The sequence below is a fragment of the Nipponia nippon genome, unplaced genomic scaffold, assembly GCF_047370975.1.
Source record: "Nipponia nippon isolate SJK-2023a ecotype South Korea unplaced genomic scaffold, ASM4737097v1 scaffold_53, whole genome shotgun sequence".
NCBI classification, from domain to species: Eukaryota; Metazoa; Chordata; class Aves; order Pelecaniformes; family Threskiornithidae; genus Nipponia; species Nipponia nippon.
Genome location: NW_028262373.1, coordinates 451145 through 473234, shown reverse-complemented (window position 1 = coordinate 473234; position 22090 = coordinate 451145). Strand labels below are relative to the sequence as shown.

The window sequence follows — 22090 nt, the reverse complement described above, 5'->3', positions numbered from 1 at the left end:
ACAGAGACACGGTGCATACCTCACATAACTGGAATGCTGCAATGGATAGATACAGGCTCTTTAGAAAGACAGGCCATGAAGGGGAGGAAGAGAAGTTGTCCTTCACATGAGAGAGCAGCAGGAATGCATGGATCTCTGCCTGGAGAAAGGTGATGAGTCAGCTCAGAACAAATGAGTTCGTGGGCAGAGAAACATGGGCAACATTGTTTCTTCAAGTGTTCACAGACCCTGCTCCCACAGGGAACTTGAAAGCCCTGATATCTGTCTGAGAGGAAACACAGAAGGGCACAAGCTATCTAGAAGGCTTCTGGAGGGCAGAAATGATAGTTTCCCAACGGTTGAAACATGGGGTTAAGAAAGACAGACTCCCAGCCAACTCCCACCTGCAGTTTAATCTGGAAAGGGACATGAAGGGCGACAAGAGAGAGTGACAAAAAACATTAAAAAAAACGGAGCGATTGGATGCATTGTTAACTTGTTTATGCTTGTTATGCCAGCTGTTAGTAATCCCAGACCCCTGAGGCTAGAGGGAAAGTCTGTATCAAGGAAGACATACACTTTCACAGAATCACAGAATGGTTGAGGTTGGAAGGAACCTCTAAAAGTCGTCTGGTCAACTCCCCCTGCTCAAGCAGGACCAACTAGAGCCAGTTGTCCAGGATCACATCCAGGTGGCCTTTGAATATCACCAAGGATGGAGACTCCACAGCCTCTCTGGGCAACCTGTGTCACTGCTTAGTCAACCTCACACTAAAAAAAATGTTTCCTGATGTTCAGAGGGAACATCCTGTGTTCATTCCCATTGCCTCTGGTCTTGTTAGAAAATCCCTGAAAAGAGCCTGGCTCTGTCTTCTTTGCACCCTCCCTTCAGGTCTTTATAGACATTCATAAGATCCTTCCTGACCCTTGTCTTCTTCAGGCTGAACAGTCCCACCTTCTCACCTGCCTCCCTGCCCTTAGGATCCTGAAGTCTAGGACACCATCTCATAGTCACTGAAGTCAAGGCTGTCTTTGACCTTTCACATCCCCAATGGGCCCCAATTTCTTTGGCAGTATAAGGACCAGCAGGGAACCTCTCCTTATTAGCTGCTCTGTCACTTGGGAGGGGAAGCTGTCATGGATGTTCCCCAGGAATCTCTTGGATTTCTAATAACCTGTTGTGTTGTACCTCCAGCAGATATCTGCATGGCTCAAGTTCTCCATTGAGACCAGGGCCTGAAAATATGAGGCTACTTCTAGCTGCCTGTAGAACACCTTTTGGCACATGTTTTTCCTGGGCAGATGTCCTGGACAAACAGCCACTATAATGTCGAGACACTGATCAACAACATGGAATGATAGAATGACAGAACAGTTTCATTTGGAAGGGACCTTTAAAGATCATCTATTCCAACCCTCCTGCCATGGGCAGGGACATCTTTCACTAGAGCTGGTTGCTCAAAGCCCCGTCCAACCTGAGCTTGAACACTTCCAATGACGGGGCATCCACGACTTCTCTGGGAAACCCGTTCCAGTGACTTGCCACCCTCATCATAAAACATTTCTTCCCTGTATCCTATCTAAATCTACCCTCTTTCAGTTTAAAATCACTGCTCCTTTTCCTGTCACTACAGGCCCTGGCAAAAAAATCTCCATCTTTCTTATAAGCCCCCTTTATATACTGAAAGGCTACAGTAATGTCTCCTTGGAGCCTTTTCTTCTCCAGGCTGAACAACCCCAATTGTCTCAGACTTTCTTCACAGGAAAGGTGTTACAGCCCTCAAATAATTTCCGTGGCCTTTCTCTGGACCCACTCTAACAGGTCCATGCCTTTCTTGTACTGGGAATGCCAGAGGTGGATACAGTACTCCAGGTATGGTCTCACAAGAGCGGAATAGAGGGGGAGGATCACCTCCCTTGACATGCTGACCACACTTCTTTTGATGCAGCCCAGGATACAATTGGCTTCAGCTATGTTCAGAAGGGGAATGCACATTGCTGGGGGATGGCTGGACTATCATTAGCCATGCCCCATGAGCTCACCTTGCTCAAACTGTGAGAAGCTGATGCTAGAAGCAGCAGCAGCAGCAATTGCCATGTGCTGAGAGGAGTATGAGGCTTGTGAGGTACCCAGGAGGGTGTCTGAGTGGGTTTCTGGGCCCCTGATACCCTTGAGCTATGTGTGTGGAGGGATCAGAAGGAAGAAAGGAGGACCAGCTGCTAGAAGATACCAACACGCTGGGGCACTGCAGTTTCACCAGGCAGACTGCCTCCCCCCAGGGCCCCAGCACCAGTCATCACCCCCCCACAGGGAGCTCAACAGCGACTACCACCTGACAGAAAGCTATGTCCTCTGTGTCTAATTGTGGAATTAGCACCCACTGGGACACATGCAGTTACCCAGATAAAACTCCCAAGGCAACATGGATCCATCCTGATTTCCAGCTGCAGGGTGTTCCCAAGGTTTAGAAGAAATGCTCAGCCTGGTGTCTGAGCTTCGGGAGGAAGTGGAAAGGTTGAGGAACATCTCGGTATCTAAGAAGGAGATTGATGGAACCATGCTCTGCTCTCACTGGAACAGAAATCTCAGCTAGACATAACACATAACATGGGTGATACTGCACCCTCTCTCCACCCGGAATAAAGCTTCAGGGATAGAGGTGAATGGAAACACCAATGGCAGCAGGAAAAGCCCCTCCTTGTCTACCTTGCCTTCCCAGGTGCCCTTACACAACAGATATGAAGCTCTGGAATTGGAAGGACAGGGACATGATGAGGTGGATGACGGTCCATCTATGCTAGGAGTCACCAAGGCCAAGTCAGCCTATCCCCCACATCATGACCACCTCCATGAAGTAGAAACAGTCAGCTATTGTTGTAGGTGACTTCCTTCTGAGGGGAACAGAGAGTCCAATCTGCCGATCAAACCCACCTTTTAGGGAAATTTGCTGCCTCCCTGGGGCTCAGCTTAAAGACGTGATCTGGTACAGATTATTGTCTGCTATCGCTTTTTCATGTGGGTACCCAAAATCATGATGAGAAGTCCAAGGGTGATAAAAAGAGACTTCAGGGCCTTGGGGAGATTAGTAAATGGACCAGGAGCACAGGTAGTATTTTCCTCTGTCTTCCCACTTGTAGAAAGACCTTGAAAGAAAGAGGCAGACCCAACTTCTCAATACCTAGCTCCAAGGCTGGTGTCACTGACAGAACTCTGGGATTTTTGATCATGGGATAGTTTATGAGACACCAAGCCTGCTGGGGCCTGACGGGATTCACCTTTCTTGATGGGGGAAAAGTATTTTTGCTCACGAGTTTGCAGGGCTGATTGAAGGAGCTTTAAAATACATTTAAGGGGAAAAGGGATAAAATCAGGCTTACTAGAGATAAACTAGGGGATGCCATGACAATGTATGAAGGACAGTGTGCTAGTGAGGGCTTTCAATCTGCTCCACGATGTACTGAGTACACTGGAGCACATTTGAAATGTTTGCACACTACTGAATGAGCATGAGGAATACACAGGAGGAACTAGAAGCTTTGGCTCAGTCCCAGAGCCACAACATTATTAGCATAAGTGAGACTTCATGGGAAGTGTCCTGTAACTGGAGTGCTGTCATCGATGGTTGTAGGATTCTCAGGAGAGATAGGCAGGACAGGCAAAGTGGAGGAGTAGTGCTGTATGTAAAGAAGAGGTTGGACTTTACAGCACTTGCAGTTAGGGACAACGTGGTTGAGAGCCTCTGGGTAACGATTAGGGGAAAAGCTAATAAAGTGTATCTTGTGGGAGTGTACTACAGGTCACTCAGGCAGGATGGTGACACAAATGTATTATTCTTTAAGGAATTAAGGGAAATCTCTAGATCAGTTGCCCTTGTCCTTACGGGTGACTTCAACTTCTCAGATGTGAACTGGGACTATCATGCAGCAGACATTAACAGGACCAGGAAATTCCTAAAGCCCATTGAAGATAACTTTTTGAAGCAAGTACTTTGGGAGCCAACTAGGAAAGGTGCCCTCCTAGACCTGTTGTTTGTAAATAAATATGGTCTTGTGGATGAAGTGATGATTGGTGGCTGTCTTGGCCACAGTGATCAAGAAATGGTTGCACTTAAAATCTTTGGTGATACGAGAAAAACAGTCAGCAGAAGCACTATCCTGGATTTTGGGAGAGAAGACTTCAGGCTGCTCACAGAACTAGTTAGTAAGGTCCCCTGGATACTGCATTTGAGTTTGTTGGGGTCTATAAATGCTGTTCATTTTTTAAGAGACATCTTTTAAGAGCACAGGAGCAGGCAATTCCAATGTGTTTGAAGTCAAGCAAGTGGGGAAGAAGGCCGGCTTGGCTGAAGAGGGATCTCCTTCAGTAACTGTATTGGGTTTGTATGGCAAGGTTTTGGTAGTGAGGGGGCTACAGGGGTGGCTTCTGTGAGAAGATGTCAGAAGCTTCCCCTATGTCTGATGGAGCCAATGCCAGCTGGCTTCAAGATGGACCCACTGCTGGCCAAGGCCAAGCCTGTTAGTGACAGTGGAAGTGCCTCTGTGATAAGATATTTAAGAAGGCAGGGAGGGGGAGGGGGAACTGCACAATTGCAGCTGGACAAGAGAGGAGTGAGAATACATGAGAGAAACAACTCTGCAGACACCAAGGTCAGTGAAGGAGAGGGAGGAGGTGTTCCAGGTGCCAGAGCAGAGATTCTCCTGCAGCCCTTGCTGAAGACCATGGTGAGGCAGGTTGTCCCCCTGCAGCCCATGGAGGTTACCAGTGGAGCAGATACCCACCTGCAGTCCGTGGAGGATCCCACGTCAGAGCGGGTGGATGCCTGAAGGAGGCTGTGAGCCTGTGGGAAACCCATGCTGGAGCAGGCTCCTGGCAGGAGCTGTGGACCTGTGGAGAGAGGAGCCCATGCTGGAGCATGTTTGCTTGCAGGACTTGTGATCCAGTGGGGCACCCATGCTGGAGCAGTCTGTTCCTGAAGGACTGCGCCCTGTGGAAGGGACACATGCTGGAGCAGTTCATGAAGATTCTGAAGCCCATGGGCAGGACTCATGTTGGAGAAGTCCATGGAGGACTGTCTCCTGTGGGAGGGACCCCACACTGGAGCAGGGGAAGAGTGTGAGAAGTCCTCCCCCTGAAGAAGAAGGAGCAGCAGAAACAACGTGTGATGAACTGACCACAAGCCCCATTCCCCATCCCCCTGTGCTGCCGGAGGGGAGGAGGTAGAAAAATCAGGAGCAAAGTTAAGCCCAGGAAGAAGATGGGGGAGTGGGGGGAGGAGGAGGAAGGTTTTTTAACATTTAGTTTGTATTTTCTCATTACCTTGCTCTGGTTTGATTGGTAATAAATGAAACTAATTTCCTCAAGTTGAGTCTGTTTTGCCTGTGATGGTAATTGGTGAATGATCTCTCCCTGTCCTTATCTCAACCCACAAGCCTTTTGTTATATTTTCTCTCCCCTGTCCAGCTGAGGAGGGGAGTGATATAGTGGCTTTGGTGGGCACCTGGCATCCGGACAGGGTCAACCCACCACAGTAACTTAGATGGAAGAAAGAAGTGGACTTTGGAAGCAAAGCCAGGATACACAGGAGTACTACAGAGATGCTGTTCACCACTGTAGGGAAAAAATTCTTATGGTCAAAGCTCAGTTGGAGTGGAAGCTGGCCAGTACTGCAATGGATAACAACAAAAAAAAGGCTTTTTAAAGTATGCTAACAGCAAAAAGAGAACTAAAGAAAACATTGGTCCTTGATGAGATTGGTCAGCTCACAAATAAGGACGAAGATAAAGCAGAGACCTTTAATGTGTTCTTTGCCTCTGTCTTTAACACCAATGATGGGCCCTGGGACTCCTGCAGCTCTGGGTTGGAGGACCGTGACTCAGGGAGTAATAAGCTCTCAGTTTTTGACTTTGAACTTGGAGCTTGAGTGTGTGACACATCCTTTAGGATAGAAACACATAAGCATAGGCAGACAGGAATGAAGAGGACTTACTGGGTCATCAAGGTAAATTTTACAGTCTTTATCATATACAACCAGTGCAAGTAAAAGCTTCATGGAGCTGATATTTTGGTCATGGTCAGGGGGGAGGGAAGTTTTCTGCTCGGTTTCAAACATACCCCATGTAGGTATTTTGATCTGACCTAATCCCCCATAATTTCTTCAGAAAGAAAGAATTGCCATTTCCAGGACACAAATCACCCTGTGTTCAGAGAAAAAGTTAAAAACCCAAGGAGAAAAACATTAATTCACGGACAGGTCCAACACTCCTGGGTGTGAGACTCTCCAGGTGGGTCAATGGGACAGCCTCTCAGAATGACCTTGCATACTGAAGGTGGGGGTTTCTGTCTCTGGGGGTCTGAGACTAATGATGGGATGCCAGAAAGAGCATTTGTGGATTGTGCAAGATTTGCCATGGGAAGTCTAGGAAAAGATCAAAGGCAGGGAAAGGGAGGGATCAAGGTGGTTTGGGAAGGAACAAGTATGAAAAAACAGAGGGAAAAGGGGATAAAAGGAGCTGGTCACGTGTAAAGAGGTGGCTAGTCAGTACACTAGCCTGTGAGCCACATATTTTTGAGACCCTAAGTCTGGACTGGATATTGGAGAGCCTAGAGGGTTTGTGAGTTGGCTACTGGAGGGAAAAAGTGGCCCAAACCACCTCCTGCAGAAACTGTGGGGTCTTGGGGGGTCTGACACCAAGATAACGCCATAGGTCTGGACCCAGAGGGGAAGTTGTCCTTTATGGGAGAAAGCAGCAGGAATGCATAGAGCTCTGCCTGGGGACAGACAATGAGTGAGCTGAGAGTTGATGGGTCAGCATGAGAGGGCAGAACAACATGGGTAACTTATTGGTAGATGTCTACTCCAGACCCCCTGGTCAGGAAGAGGAAGTAGATGAGGCCTTCTTCAGACAACTAGAATAAGTCTCATGTTCACAGGCCTTGGTCCTCATAGAGGACCCAAACTATCCCAATATTTGCTGAAGGGGAAACATAGTGCCCTGCAAGCCAGACATGTTTTTGGAGCCCATTGATGACATCTTCTTGACCAGGGTGACTGAGGAGACAGTGAGGTGATGTGTCCTGTGGGACTTCATACCCACAGACAAGAAAGAGCTGGTCAGGGATGTAACAGTCAGTGGTGAGAAGGTAGAGTTGAGGCTCCTGAGAGAAGGGAACAAGGCAAAGAGCAGGATTTCAGGAGAAATTTGGCCTGCGGCAGGACCTGCTTGGAAGAATCCCATGGGATATGGCCGTGCACAGAAGAGGGGATGCAGAGAGCTTTTTGATGGTCAAGGCTCACCTCTTCAAGCTCCAGAATGGTCCACCCTGACATGCAAGAAGTCAGGGAAAGTTGGCAGGAGGCTGACATGGATGAGAAAGGAGCTCCTGACTAAAATCCAAAATGAGAATTAAGCAGAGAAGGTGGAAGCTGGCTGCTTTCCACCCTCAATGGTTCTGTGATTCTGTACTGGAGAGAGCCATCTGCGTGCGTGTGTGTGTGCGCTTGTCTGTGTGTGGGGGAACTGCAAGGATGAAAGGAATCCTGGGACCAGCTTCTGGATAGATGAAGGGTGTAAGACCAGCTCCTGGAGGGATCCATATTGTCTGTGTGTTTATATAGGTATACCTTTTCCACTAACATAGCCTAGCGTACAAACAGCCCAGCCCTCATTTACCCTTTCTCCACTGGCCATGTCTTTGCTTACTTTTTACCCTCATTTTGTGTCAGGATATGGTTGTCATGGACATGTCTCTGCTCTTCAGGGCATACCAAAAGGGGTTTACCATTGTTAAGGAGCCATGACACAGGAACACCTCAGTCCATGATGCTGCAGGAGATGGTGTCGACCTCTTTTCCTCTCTGCCCTCCTATTGGAAACCACCTGGATGGGGTTCTCTGGACACTTCTCCACCACTCTTTTTCCCACTTGGTTATAAGTTAGTTAGTGAACTATCCCAGGAGAGAAGACAGCAATGCTAGTGCTACCAGTGCTACTCCCCGAACACCTACAGCATCATTAACAACTTTGGAAAGACTGTTAGAATCATGGCTTGCAAATCATGGCTGCTAATCAAGCATGATTAGCAGTATCTGAGCAACTTCTAGAATAACTATGTGCCTTCAGAAAGTAGAGAATTTGAGAAAAGAGAGCTAGCTGCTCAAAGGAAAACTGTTAAGCTTGGGGGGGGGGGAATAAAAAAAGGCAAGGGGAGCAGAAAATAAGTAAATTCAATCTGTGTTCAATTAGCAGCAACAGAAAAGGCTTCTCTACACCTAACCCTCTCTGGGCCCCAGCCTTTGTCTGTGCCCCATGTTTTCATGCTGTCTGTACTCAGGTACACATCCAAAAAAGGCATGGGGAGAAAGCTCAGGTTGGAGATGCATGGGAAGGTAAAAAGGACTATGTGTTGTTACTCCACTGTCGATTACATTTGTACAGATTAGTGTGGCCTCTATACCTAAAAGAATGGATGGTGATTGATTCTGACCAAGGAAGCCTTGAGTGGCTTTATAGCCAATAGCACAAACAACTGTTCCAGAGGAGAGGATCTTCTGCCCTTGTGCGAGATTCATATAGTCCTTGATTTCTTACTATGAAACCCAACAACCTACAGTCAGTCTTTTTAGGGTACCCAACAAGGTCAGGATCAGGACAGCAAGACCATTTCCCACCAGGATCCAATAGTCAAAGAGGGTATGAAGATGCAACACTGTGGGCTGGAGTAACCACAGACAAATCCAGGCACTGCAGTGTTATTTCCTTCTGTGAGACATGTAAGATCATAAATGTGGGGAGACAGGGGTGAGAAGAAATACTGCATGAGGAAATTCCCATCCACAGCCTGGGTATCTTAGTAACTAAACCCTTCTAAAAGTAAACAGAGAAACAGTTCCGAAGTGTCTGTCTCACACTCTATCCCCCCTTCTCCTATCTAAGGGACCTCCACAGCAGACGTTGAGGGAGGTCCATGGGGATGAGGAACAAATAATGGCAGTGCAGAACATGAGGGTACATAAAAGGTTGTATGGTCAACAGCACTCAACATCGGCAGACAGAGACTTCAGCGCCAGGCAGTCTGCCACACAGCCCATCCTCAGGTCAATGCTAATGCAGGCTGCATCATTGTGCATCTATAGTCTGTCCAGTGCAATTGGAGAATTTTCCTCAGCTGGTACATCTCTTCGGGCAGAAGAACCATTCCTGAAGAATTTTACGCTTAAAGTTTAGTTGTGGATAGCTACTTGTTCAGCATGGAACCTCCTCACAGCCTGCCACACCTGTGCATTGCAATGTGATGAGAAATGAGAGTGATGCATGCAGAAAGACATCCCATGAGGCTGATGATATTCCAACATCCATGAGTTCCCTTTCAAATCCAATAAAATCAAGAAGGACTGGAGGAGCCCTAAACATCTCAGTCATGCATTTGTAATGTTGACTGGTCACTATGAGAGGCTGATGGAGCTGGGTTTGTTAAGTTATGAGAAGTCTTTGGGGACCACTATGACTTTTCCACATCTACAAGGAGATCACCAGGAAGATGGAGACTGGCTGTTTTCTGTTGTGTCTGATGGGAGGATGAGAGACAATGATCATCAGTTGAAACAAGTGAGGAAGAACTGCTTTCTTACCAAGACAGTCAAGCGCTGCAAGAGGTTTCACAGAGAGGTTTTGCCATGTCAGTCCGTGGAACTTTTCAAACCCAACATGAATGATTCCCTGAACAACCTGATGTGACTTGATAGCTGCCCTTGCTGTGAGTAGGAGTTTGGCCTGGAGACCTCCCAAGGTCCCTTCCAGCGTAAGTGCATTTCCTTCTACCACGTATCTTCCCTTCACCATGGAAGGGAAAGCACTCAGGTTCCCCAAGACCATGAAGTAAGTCAGGCATAAGTTTGGTCAGATGGACTGAGTCTTTCTTGTTGTGAAAGAGTTACAGCTGCTCAAATGCAGAGCTGCTTCTCAGGTACCCCGAAACAGCCTTGATCATGCCATTTGCTTCACCTTCTATTTTCTTCCTCCCTGTTTTCCCCCATGCAAGTTCTTCCCTTTGATCATCCTTGTACCCTCCCATACAAACAGCCCAGCTCTGTTCACCCTTTCCTCACTGGCCCTGGCTTTGCTTGCTTTTTAGCAGTTCCTGAGATAGTCATCATGGTTAATCCTACATTGGAAGGCAATTCCACTAAAACAGAACATCCTTTTAGTAGTTTTAGTGCCTTGCCAATCCTCATATTCTTATCTTATGAAAAAATATACAATCAGGGTGAGCTATCTGCACAGAAAATTTAACTGCTGACCAAATGGCGCGTCAGTCCAGGGGTACTTTGAGAAACTCTGGGATTTGGCCAACAGAAACCTCTTGAAGTTTTACAAGAAGTGGCCATTCCTGCACTAAGGGGAATAACCCCATACATGAGGGCCAGCTGGGACCTAATCAGCTGAGGAGTGACCCTGAAGAGAAGGGCCTGGGCACTATGAGGGACACCATATGAGCCAGTGGTGCATGCTCACCATGAACAAGGCCAGTTGCATACAGGGTTGCATTAGGCAGTACATGGGTACCAAGACAACTTGATTTGTCATCTCCCTTGACTCCTTCAGTGTGTGGAGGCTGAGTGACCTGGGCTTCTTTGGCCCTTTGACCCTTTCAGTGAAGAATTTTTTCCTAATATCCAATCTAAACCTCCCCTGGTGCAACTTGAGGCCATTTCCTCTTGTCCTATTGCTTGTTACTTGGGAAAAGAGACAAACACCCACCTCAAAGCCAACCAGATATTGAGCTGAATCAAAAGAAGCATGGCCAGCAGGTCAAGGGAGGTGGTTCTTCCCCTCTACTCTGCTCTCATGAGACCCCACCTGGAGTACTGCATCCATTTCTGGGGTCCCCAGTACAAGAAAGACATGGACCAAAGAAAGAGCAGGTCCAGAGGAGTGCCATGAAAATGATCTGAGGGCTGGAACACCTCTCCTATGAAGAAAGGCTTGAGAGAGTTGGGGTTTTTCAGCCCAGAGAAGAAAAGGCTCCAGGGAGACCGTATTGCAGCCTTTCAGTTCTTTAAGGGGGCTTACAAGAAAGATGAAGAGAGACTTTTTACCAAGGGCTGTAGTGACAGGACTAGGGCCAACAGTTTTAAGCTGAAGGAGCATAGATTTAGATTGAACATAAGGAAGAAATTTTTTTACGATGAAGGTGGTGAGACACTGGAAGAGGTTGCCCAGAGAATTTGTGGATGCCCCATGACTGGAAATATTCAAGGTCAAGCTGGACAGGGCTTTGAGCAACCTGCTCTAGTGAAAGATGTCCACTTGTCTAGTGAAAGGCAGGGGGTTTGTACTAGATGCTCTTTAAAGATCCCTTCCAACCCAAACCATTCTATGATTCTTTGATTTTATGAAGAAATGACAGAAGTGCTTTATTTCAGTGTGATTTTTCTGAGAATTTGAAAACATTGAATCTGGGATACAACTGGCTAAAAGTCAACATTAATCACTTGGTGTAGTTCAGTAGAACTAGCAAAGACATTTTATTTGATTACACATAATCATATCCCTTGGTGCATAAGAAAAAACCTTGACAAACAGGTAATCGGCTTAGCTGAAGGATCTTAAAAGAATATTAGTTTCCTGCTTGAATTAAATGAATTTACTGAAGTATTGCACACTTCGAGAGCCCCAGTGCAGAGATTAGAAGTGTTTGAAGTAGCAGTTCAAACCTGTGGTTCTTATGTCTTTAGCATGTTTCAGAATAGGTTGAAGGACATGCCTGATGTCAACAACCACCTGAGAAATGGACCCCTCAGAACATGAAACTAGACCTAAACAGCACTTCCTCAGTGATTTAATTCACCCATCCTGAAGCATCAGACCACAACAAGTTGGTGGGGTTGAAATTACTGGTCGGTTTCAGAGAAAATCTGGGAGAAGAGCCTTCAACTTTGCTGAACAGAAACAACTTTTTCTCATTGCTTGTGGTTCCCTTCCCGATATGGTAAGTTTTTCTAATGCATAATTTTATAGTCCTAGGTTACTAAGTAGCAGAATAAAACAAGCAAAATAACACAAAGGATCACATGGCAAAAAAAAAAAAAAAAAAAGAAAAAAAAAGATAAACGTTCTCTTTAAAACTGAGAGGAATAAAGTCCATTTGTCTAATTGCAGGAAAAGAGAGAACAGGCTATGTCCACTGGGAGTGCAATGAACATTTTAATGGTCCCGCTGTGCCTTGTCTTGGGTTCAGACTCTGTGGCCCATCAGGAAGTCTACACACAAAAGTAATGTGAATGCTAACTGCTGAAATACCTGCTTGCTGACAAGGTGTGAGAGATTTTCCTCTCTCTGACTCTGCTAGAGATACAGTACCTCTTTCTGGTTTTAGAAACTAGAAATCACTTCTTATTTAGAGCTAAAAGAGCATCTACACCTTGCAATCAAATCTGCATTAACAGAATGTTTTCCTCTTTCCTGTTTCTGTTGCATTGACAAGAGAAGAAACACTATTTACCCAGCATGCTAAGATGTGAGTGAAAAGGTAAGAACAGGGCTGGAATTAAAAGTTCTGTGGTGAGTATGAATGCATATATTAGACATATTTTATACCTTTGCTTTACTAGGGAGGGATGGAGAATTCCCACTTCCCCCCCTTACAGTGTAACAATACAGGTATTCTTGAAAATCTCTGATTTCCGCAGCCTCCCTTCCCCCCCCCCCCCCCCCCCCCATTTTGGGACCAGGGTTTACTAGCTTTCTAAGCAGTAGTTTTCTCATCTTGCTAAGGTTCTGTTTGACAAGTTTTCCATTAGAACCAACTATTGTATTCAAGATAACAGTTTACAAAATTAACTAACACCCTACAGGAGTCAGTCTAGGAAAAACAACAAACCAAAAAGGTCACTGTGTTAAAACTGATGGTGGAAAAATGCATACATTCAGGGAGGCTCTGGACAATGCTCTTAGGTGTATGGTTTAGTTTTAGGTAGTTCTGCGAGGAGCAGCGAGTTGGACTTGATGATACTTATGGGTCCCTTCCAACTTGACATATTCTATGATTTTATGATTCTATGAAATGGTGGAAAGAAAAAAGTGGTTTCTTTTGCTCACAATGGGAGGGGGGGGACACAAAAAGTTTTTCAGTTAAATTACAATGTGAAAATCCAGGTTAATCTTTAGGAGAAAACTGCATAACATTAACTTTTTAAGAAGAAACAAAAGTGACAAGGGACCATGGCAAATCTATGGTAGTAGAGATTTTAAAGAACCAATTAGACCAATGTTTCAAGTAGTTACATCAGTAGAGTTCATTCTTCCTTGGAAAAGGGAAATGGACAAAATCTGTTCTTCCAAGGTCTCTTTTTAATTTTTTATTCGACTTCAGAAGCAGACTATGCCTGATTATAATTGTCATTTTATTCTCAGATTTACGGAAGTAAAACAGCAGAAGCTCTGTTCCCTTTCAGCCTGAAATGTCATTAATGTTTATAGTTAGCTTTTCCAAACCCCTAGCTTTGGCCTTCTGCTTACCATAATTGCCCCAAAACATCATTTTGTCATAGTGATAAGGTACACACTTTTGGCCCTAATTCTTGTCCTTGAGAGGTTTTTGTAGCTTAGCATGTGTTTACCTTTATATCCCAACAATGTACGAAGTTAATTATCCAATGATGTCTATATAAAATGGGAAAAACAAGCATTTCAAGTCAAGTTTGAGTAAATATCTAAAATAGGTGAGGTGAAACAAATACTATGAAGTTAGGCTCGCTGTGCAGATTACTGCCTTAGAAATTAAACTAAGTGGGGAAGGAGAGGTAGTGAGACCTGCAGCAATAAGTGTGATTTGTTAACCTGTGCTCCTTCAGAGTACACAGAAAGAATATAAGCCTTTGAAAGGCAGGAAATGCCTATGAGATAATTCGAGTTCAGAACTTGAAAAACATGAATAGGAAGATACACAAAATTATACCTTCATCAGCCTGATGAGAGCCAGTTTGACCCACTGACAGTCAGTCTGTGTTTGCCTTTTTTCTGCGGTGTAATCTTGACTTTCCCACCTACAATAGATGGCAGAAGAGAATCACACTGTGGTGACTGAGTTTATCTTGTTGGGATTCACAGACAACCTGAAGTTGCAGGTCCTTCTCTTCATGGTGTTTCTATTGATCTACCTGTTGACCCTAGTGGGAAATCTGGGGATGATTGTGCTCATCTGGATTGACTCTAAGCTCCACACTCCCATGTACTTCTTCATCAGCAGCCTTTCCTTCTTAGACATCAGCTACTCCACCATCATTATACCTAGCACACTCATGACCTTTGTGGCTGAGACAAAAGTCATATCCTACACAGCATGCAGAGCTCAGCTCTTCCTATTCTGCATCGCGGTGACAGGAGAGTGCTGTCTCCTGGCCGTGATGGCATATGACCGGTTTATAGCCATCTGCAACCCCTTGCTCTACCCTGTCATTATGTCCAAGAGATTCTGCATGCTCCTTGTGTGCGGCTCATACTCGATGAGCTGCATGAATGCATCTATTCAGACATTATTTATATTCCACCTGTCCTTCTGCAATTCCAACATCATCAATCATTTCTTCTGTGATGTGCCTCCCATCCTGAAGCTCTCCTGCTCTGACACTTACGTCACTGACCTGGTCCATTTCACTTGTGCTACTGTGCTGGTCATCTCAACCATGATCCTCATTCTCATCTCTTACATCTGCATTGGGATTACCATCCACAAGATTAAATCAGCCAAAGGCAGACGCAAAGCCTTCTCCACCTGTGCTTCCCACCTGAACTGCCGTCACCATGTTCTATGGGACAGGCTCGTTCATGTACTTATGGCCCAGTTCAAAATACTCTGTGGAGCACGACAAGATCATTTCTGTGTTTTATACTCTGGCAATTCCCATACTGAACCCTATGATTTATAGCCTGCAGAACAGGGAGGTCAAAGAAGCCCTTCGAAGGACAGCAGCAAGGCTATATTAGTCTCTGTGTATACCACAGAGATTCAGGAGTCCAAGCAGGACTGAGAGAACCTGAAAATTGTCAAAAGACAATATGCAAGTAGGTTGGTTCCCCCCGACAAACAGAAAGGAAAAGGGAGCAGTATCTAAGACTGCATGTTGCCGCATCTGTCTGTTGTGAAAGAGAGTAGACAGCCCCCCTTCCTGTTGCAGGACTCCCTATTTTACTTCACCCCCTAGAAGAGGGATGTGTCGCTGAGCAGTCCATAGGAAGTAACTTTTCAGATGGTGACAGTCATTATTTCAATGGTAATATGCTTTGTAACATAGTACTTATAGGCTTTTTTGTTCAGGGTTTTTCTTCTATTTAGAAGATGAAGGCAACAGAATAGATCTCTAATTTTAGGTATTTGCTGTGTAGAAGTCTAAAACTGAATTAGTTTTCTTGGATTCCTTCTAGCAGGCAGCTCCACTAGGCTTGCATTAGATACTATAACTTCAAGCAGGATTGCCTACATGATAGGTATGTGCTGCCAGTTTCTAGCTATATTCCAGCAACTCCTATCTTTCAGCTACCCAGGTAGCACTCAAAACAGTGGTGAAGGGAAGGATGGGCTGCAGGAAAAAGCATCACCTCACATCACTTAATCTCTCTTTCCATTAGGACTTCATAAAGTAAAATCCTGGTACTAAGTTTAATGCAAGAGACCAATGAGACCAGTATATATGCGTGTTCTGGGTTATTGAGCCTTCCCCCAAATAAAATGGGAAGGTCCCTCCTGGTAGTGAATAAAACTGAGCCAGTTGGTCTGTACCATGAAAGATGGTCAGACCACTTGGTGGGCACATTTCTCAAATAAAACTTACCCAAAGAAATCAGTTGAATGCTAAATCCTTATTTACTGCAGGAGAAGTGACAAAGAAGGTGCCTGCTGTACTGGTGATGGGGATATTTCTGATTAATGACATGATATAGGGGTATCTGGAACGATGAACCTTAGGAAGAAGAAAAGTACTACCATGCAACAGCCATAGCACACGTGACCAAAGAAGGCAAGAACAGATCTTGGTAAAAACAGAGATTAATATCTTGGTGGTGAGGGGGAACCTACAGGTTAGCTTGTGGGTAAGAATGAGCCTTTTGGGCAACTTTATCCCAAAGTACTTGTGGGGACTGGATTGATGCACACCCCTTTGTCAGGGCTCCTGAAAAACCCAATCAGGAATGGCCATTGTTCTGCACCCAACCCCTACCAAGCTCCCCATGCACCCCATTGGGATAGTCCAGCTCTAAGATGAAAGAGTTTATAATCTGAGGTATATACCTCGGCATATTGTGTGAGGAAACACCAGAAAATGAAATATGGGTATAGACACTAATGTGGTTTACAATGGGAGCATTACAGCAAAGTGGGGAAAGTATGTAGCAGCAGAAGACCAAAAAAACAAGGGCTGGTTATGTAGATGATTGGTCTTTAATGAACATTAGTGCCTTAGCAATACCTAGAGTGTGCATACTTCTTAATGATACCATAAAAGGGGTCCTAGAAACCCGAGAGTGACTAGGAATACAAGGAGATAGATCAAGGTCAACTGATTTTTAATTGTGGTGATCTGGACATCAACAGGAGAAATTATTTATCTTCACTATAGCTACCATTAAAGAATGTTATCATGTAGCAAACAGAACAAAAATGGGAAAAAAAAAGCAAAACTGAAGTGGCAAACAGTCAGAAGCTCCAGTGCTGCTGAATACCACCTTAACAGATTTTAGAATCGTGCTTCGACACACCCAGTGGCTGGGGTTGCCTGTTGATCAGCCTTGAGTCTAATCAGCATGGCCTGGAGCAGGACAGTAAATTTGTATTTCTGTATACCACATGTGTCGAAGTTTCCTCTGCAGTCAAAGAAACCATCCATGTTTTCCCTAAAATCAATGAGGGGTCACGCTAATGGGGATGTAAGGCTCTTGCCAGAGCCACATCCCAAACAATATACATCCAACATGCATGGAGAGGAATCAGATTTGATGATTAACCCTAAAGCACAATTTAATTCTTTGGTTTTTCATTTAAAGAAAAAAAAAAAGTGTAGCATTATGTCCCATTTCCACCTCTCAGTCAAGGTGGGGATCACTTGGTTTCTGTCATCTGATACAGGGAAGCAGATATGCTCCCTCTGTAGGATCTTGCAAGATAGAAATATCTTACTGTTAAGAAGTAGGACAAGGAGTTACTCAGAGACCATGAAGTCACTCACTAGAAGAACTCACATATGGGTGCATTATCAGTAGTGTTGAAATTAAACCATGAACTTCCTGAGCTAGGTGGAGGGATGTTTGTGTCAAAAAGGAATTATTCACGCTGCTTAGGTTAAGGATAAAGTTGTAGAGTGCTCATGTTGAAGCCAGACACCAGAAAAAAAAGGATGAGATGAGAGATCATAGAATCATATATTGGCTTGGCTTGGAAGGAACCTTAAAGATCATCTAGTTCCAACCCCCCTGCCATGAGCAGAGACACCTTTCACTAGACCAGGTTGCTCAAAGCCCCATCCAACCTGGCCTTTAACACTTCCAGGGATGAGGCATCCACTTCTCTAGGTAACCCATTCCAATGCCTCACCACCATCATAGAACTTCTATCTAATCTAAATCTACCCTCTTTCAGTTTGTAGCTATTACCCCTTGTCCTATCACTATGCTCCCTTGTAAAAAGTCCCTCTCCAGCTTTCTTGTAGGCCCCCTTCAGGTACAGGAAGGCTACTACAAGGTCTCCCTGGAGCCTTCTCTTCTCCAGGCTAAAGAACCCCGACTCTCTCACAACCTGTCCTTACAGGGGAGGTGCTCCAGCCTACTGATCATCTTCATGGCCCTCCTCTGGACTCGCTCCAACAGGTCCATGCCCTTCTTATGTTGGGGGCTCCAGAGCTGAATGCAATACTCCAGGTGGAGCCTCACAAGAGCAGAGTAGAGGGGCGGAATCACCTCCCTCGACCTTCTGTTCACACTTCTTTTCATGCAGCCTCAGATACAGTTGGCTTCCTGGGCTGCAAGTGCACATTGCCAGGTCATGTTGAGTTTCTCATCAACCAACATCCCCAAGTCCTTCTCCTCAGAGCTGCTCTCTATCCATTCTCCGCCCAGCCTGTATTTGTGCTTGGGATTGCCCCAATCCATGTGCAGGACCTTGCACTTGGCCTTGTTGAACTTCATGACATTCACATGGGCCCACCTCTGCAGCCTGTCAAGGTCCCTTTGGATGGCATCCCTACTCTCTAGCGTGTTGACCGCACCACACAGCTTGGTGTCATGGGCAAACTTGCTGAGGGTGCACTCAATCCCATAGTCCATGTCGCCAACAAAGATGTTAGACACTGCTGGTGCCAGTACTGACCCCTGATACTGTTTCATGATGTCCCAGGAACAAATATAACCTATGATAGATATCAGAAGGGCACCCTGGCTCCAGCGTCTGCAGCTAGTGCTCAGTTCCAGGATCAGAGAGAAGTCTGGAAAACCTATGTATGACCAATTGCCAAATGAAACCAGCCCAGGCTTCCACAAATTACGCAGAGTTGTGTGCCCTACAAACACCAGGTGTGCCTAGCATAAAGGGCCTAGAGCAAAACAAACACTGTAGTATGCTCATTATGGCTTAGTTTTCACAGTGCTAGTACAAGGAAATATTATGAACTGAACGATATGGTTAAAACACAAAATTAACTGAAAGCAACCTTTTGATCTTTCTGAAATTTAAGCCCTTTTGCAGGGCTTCATACTTCCAAAGTATAAATCAAAGGAGAGCCCTGCAGAAATCAGTTCAGATCAAGATCTTCAGTCAGGACATCTGAATTTTCACCTAACTATAGGTTTTGAGATAGAGAAACTTTTGAGAGTTATTCTCAGGGAGAAAGGGAATACCAAATACTGAAGAGAAGTGTGGTAGAAAGTAGAGAACACCACCACAGCTATTTTGATGTCTTCTTGGGATTTACTAGCCAGGACAACTCTTACCTCCCTCCCTTACAGAATACTCGCTGGAAGGGAAGGCCCCTGAGATCAGAGAAAAATAGCCTGATTAGTGGAAGAAAAAATTCAGAAATAGAACTAAAATTCCCATTTTTATACCTGTTTAAAAGGTAGGACTCAGACATGTAACAAAAGAGAGCTTCCCCAGCCTACTCCATTCTTGAGTCTTCATGCTAACAGAACAGACATGTTAGCATTTACTTTCTCCTTAAAAAAACTCCTCTTGCATTTACAGCTTAAAAACCAGTTTGACTACTATTATTGAAGTGCCAGAAATATAGGCTAAAAAAAACCAACAACATTCATTTGGCTACTCTCAACATCACATTTCTCATAATACACTCAGACAGCTGACCTCCTTTCCAACAGATCTTTGTGGGGGCGGGGGGGCATGTCCGTGGGAACACAGCTATTGCTCCTGTACTAATGCTGCTGTTAACCACATATGTGGTTTTTGTGCATGAAGGAAGAGAGTGGGAGTTGTTGTCTAACTGCTGAAAGAAAAGTTCTGTTTGAAGATTTCTCTAGTAATTGTATTACTTTAAAAATTCTTTAAATTGAAGGTCATTTTTAGTAAGGTAATATAGTGAGTGAAAAGCTTGAATATTGCTGAATGAGTAAATTTTAGTGCTTATTGATTTTAGCCGGTCTGTTCAGTCTGAACCACAAGGCCTTGTATTGAGTCCCATTCCGGACTGGGTTAGAAGGGCAGCGTAGGAAAGTGAGGCCTCTCATTTCTGCTTCTCTGCATATCCTGTTGGCACATACTAAGTTCAGGGGAAAAAATCTCTGTGTGTTGGTGACAAAGCAGAAATACTTACCGCTCTCTACCGTGCTTGCTAGTGTACGTGCTATTTGCAGCCTGATTTCCATGCCCCCACTGGTATGGGGCAAGAACCTCTTCTCTGGCCGTGAATTGGGGAATTCAATAAACACATATTTCCTATTCAGAGTGAAACCATATTTTTTAAATTACTGATTGACTTGGTTAGTAACAGGACAATCCAAAGCAGACACCCCCTTCCAGCTTAGGCAGGCAAGTCCCTGACCCCTCAGCCTGGGGAAGTTTGTCAGATTGAAAGAGATCCAATTTCTAATAGTGCAAAGAATTTCCTGCTTCGAATGCAACTACCATCCTATGGTAGGGGAAGAGGATAAATGAAAGGTACCCAGGCCTGAACTGTGTTCAGTTTTGGGCCCCTCACTACAAGAAGGACATTGAGGTGCTGGAGCGCGTCCAAAGAAGGGCAACAAAGCTGGTGAAGGGCCTAGAGAACAAGTCTTATGAGGAGCGGCTGAGGGAACTGGGGTTGTTTAGTCTGGAGAAGAGGAGGCTGAGGGGAGACCTTATTGCTCTCTACAACTACCTGAAAGGAGGTTGTAGCGAGGTAGGGGTCGGTCTCTTCTCCCTAGTAATGAGTGATAGGACGAGAGGAAACAGCCTCAAGCTGCGCCAGGGGAGGTTTAGGTTAGATATTAGGAAAAATTTCTTCATCAAAAGGGTGGTCAAGCATTGGAACAGGCTGCCCAGGGAAGTGGTTGAGTCTCCATCCCTGGAGGTATTTAAAGAACGGATAGATGTGGTGCTCGAGGACATGGTATAGATGGACTTGGCAGTGTTAGGTTAACGGTTGGACTTGATGATCTTAAGGGTCTTTTCCAACCTTGACGATTCTATGATTCTATGAATCCCTGCATTCTCACGTGAGCTGTGTGAGAGCTCTGCTGTTCAGGATGTAAATAGGGTGTGATACTGGATGAGCTGCTATTGCCTCCAATGAAACTGGACCTGATACCTGTGCCATGTACCCTGTGCCTTTTCTCTAGTGTTGCTTCCTAGCTCAAGGTAGGGGACAAAATCTAAGAGGCTTCTTTAAGTCCAGATGGTAATTAATGCACACACATGACCTATTTGCTTCATAGTTTGTTTTATTTTTTCTTCCAGGTGATTCTACCTCTCTCCCCTTGTTTCCCTGCTTCCCCATTGTTCCTGTTCTGCCCTAGGAGAAGTGACTTTGGACCCTCAGACAGCTCACCCCAACTTGGTACTCCCAGAGAACCTCAGGCATGTCTTTTTCACCAACATTTCCCAGGAGCTGCCACACGGCTCTTGGTGTTTCTCTGCTTACTACTGCATGCTGGAATCATTCATCTGTGTCTCTGCTGCCACTGTTGGGAGGCTGAAGCAGGGACAAAAGTTACTGCCTGTATCTGCTATGAATCAGGCAGCAGCTGGGCAGAGGATGCCATGCAGAAGACAGGCTACTGGATGGTATGGCTATGGCATGAAAAATGTGTGGCCCTGACCTCCCCGTTGCAGCTCAGGATCAAACCCATGTGGGTCAGGGTCTTCCTCGACCACAAAGCTGGAAGAATCTCCTTTTATAACGTGACTAGTCACTCTTATATCTACACTATTGCTGTCATCTTCGCTGAACCCTATTATTAATATCCGCTATTCAACCCAGGCATACAGATAGGCCACAGTAATGTTGACCCACTCAGTGGATGTCAGCCCTCAGGGTGTGTCCTCGTTTCAGCTGAGATAGAATTAATTTTCTTCTTAGTAGCTGGTGTAGTGCTGTGTTTTGGATTTAGGATGAGAATAATGTTGATAACACACTGATGTTTCAGTTGTTGCTAAGTAGCGTTTATACTAGTCAAGGACTTTTCAGCTTCCCATGCTCTGCCAGGTTCACAAGAAGCTGGGAGAGAGCATAGCCAGGACAGCTGACCCAAACTGGCCAAAGGGCTATTCCATACCATATGACATCATGCTCAGTATATAAAGCTGGGGAAAGAAGAAGGAAGGAGGGGACGTTCAGTGTGATGGCGTCTGTCTTCCCAACTAATCGTTACATGTGACGGAGCTCTGCTTTCCTGGAAATGGCTGAACACCTTCCTGCCAATGGGAAGTAGTGAATTAATTCCTTGCTATGCTTTGCTTGCGTGCATGGCTTTTGCTTTACTTATTAAGCTGTCTTTATCTCAACCAACAAGTTTTCTCACTTTTACTCTTCCGATTCTCTCCCCCATCCCACGGGGGCGGAGTGAGCAAGTGGCTGTGTGGTGCTTAGTTGCCGACTGCGGTTAAACCATGACAGTCCTTGGTGCCCAA

At 45.2% G+C, this 22090-nt stretch overlaps 1 pseudogene; it reads left to right on the top strand.

Moving 5' to 3' along the window:
• Positions 1–14033: 14033 nt before the first annotated feature.
• Positions 14034–14964, top strand: LOC104018606 (olfactory receptor 5J3-like; annotated as a pseudogene).
• Positions 14965–22090: the final 7126 nt, after the last annotated feature.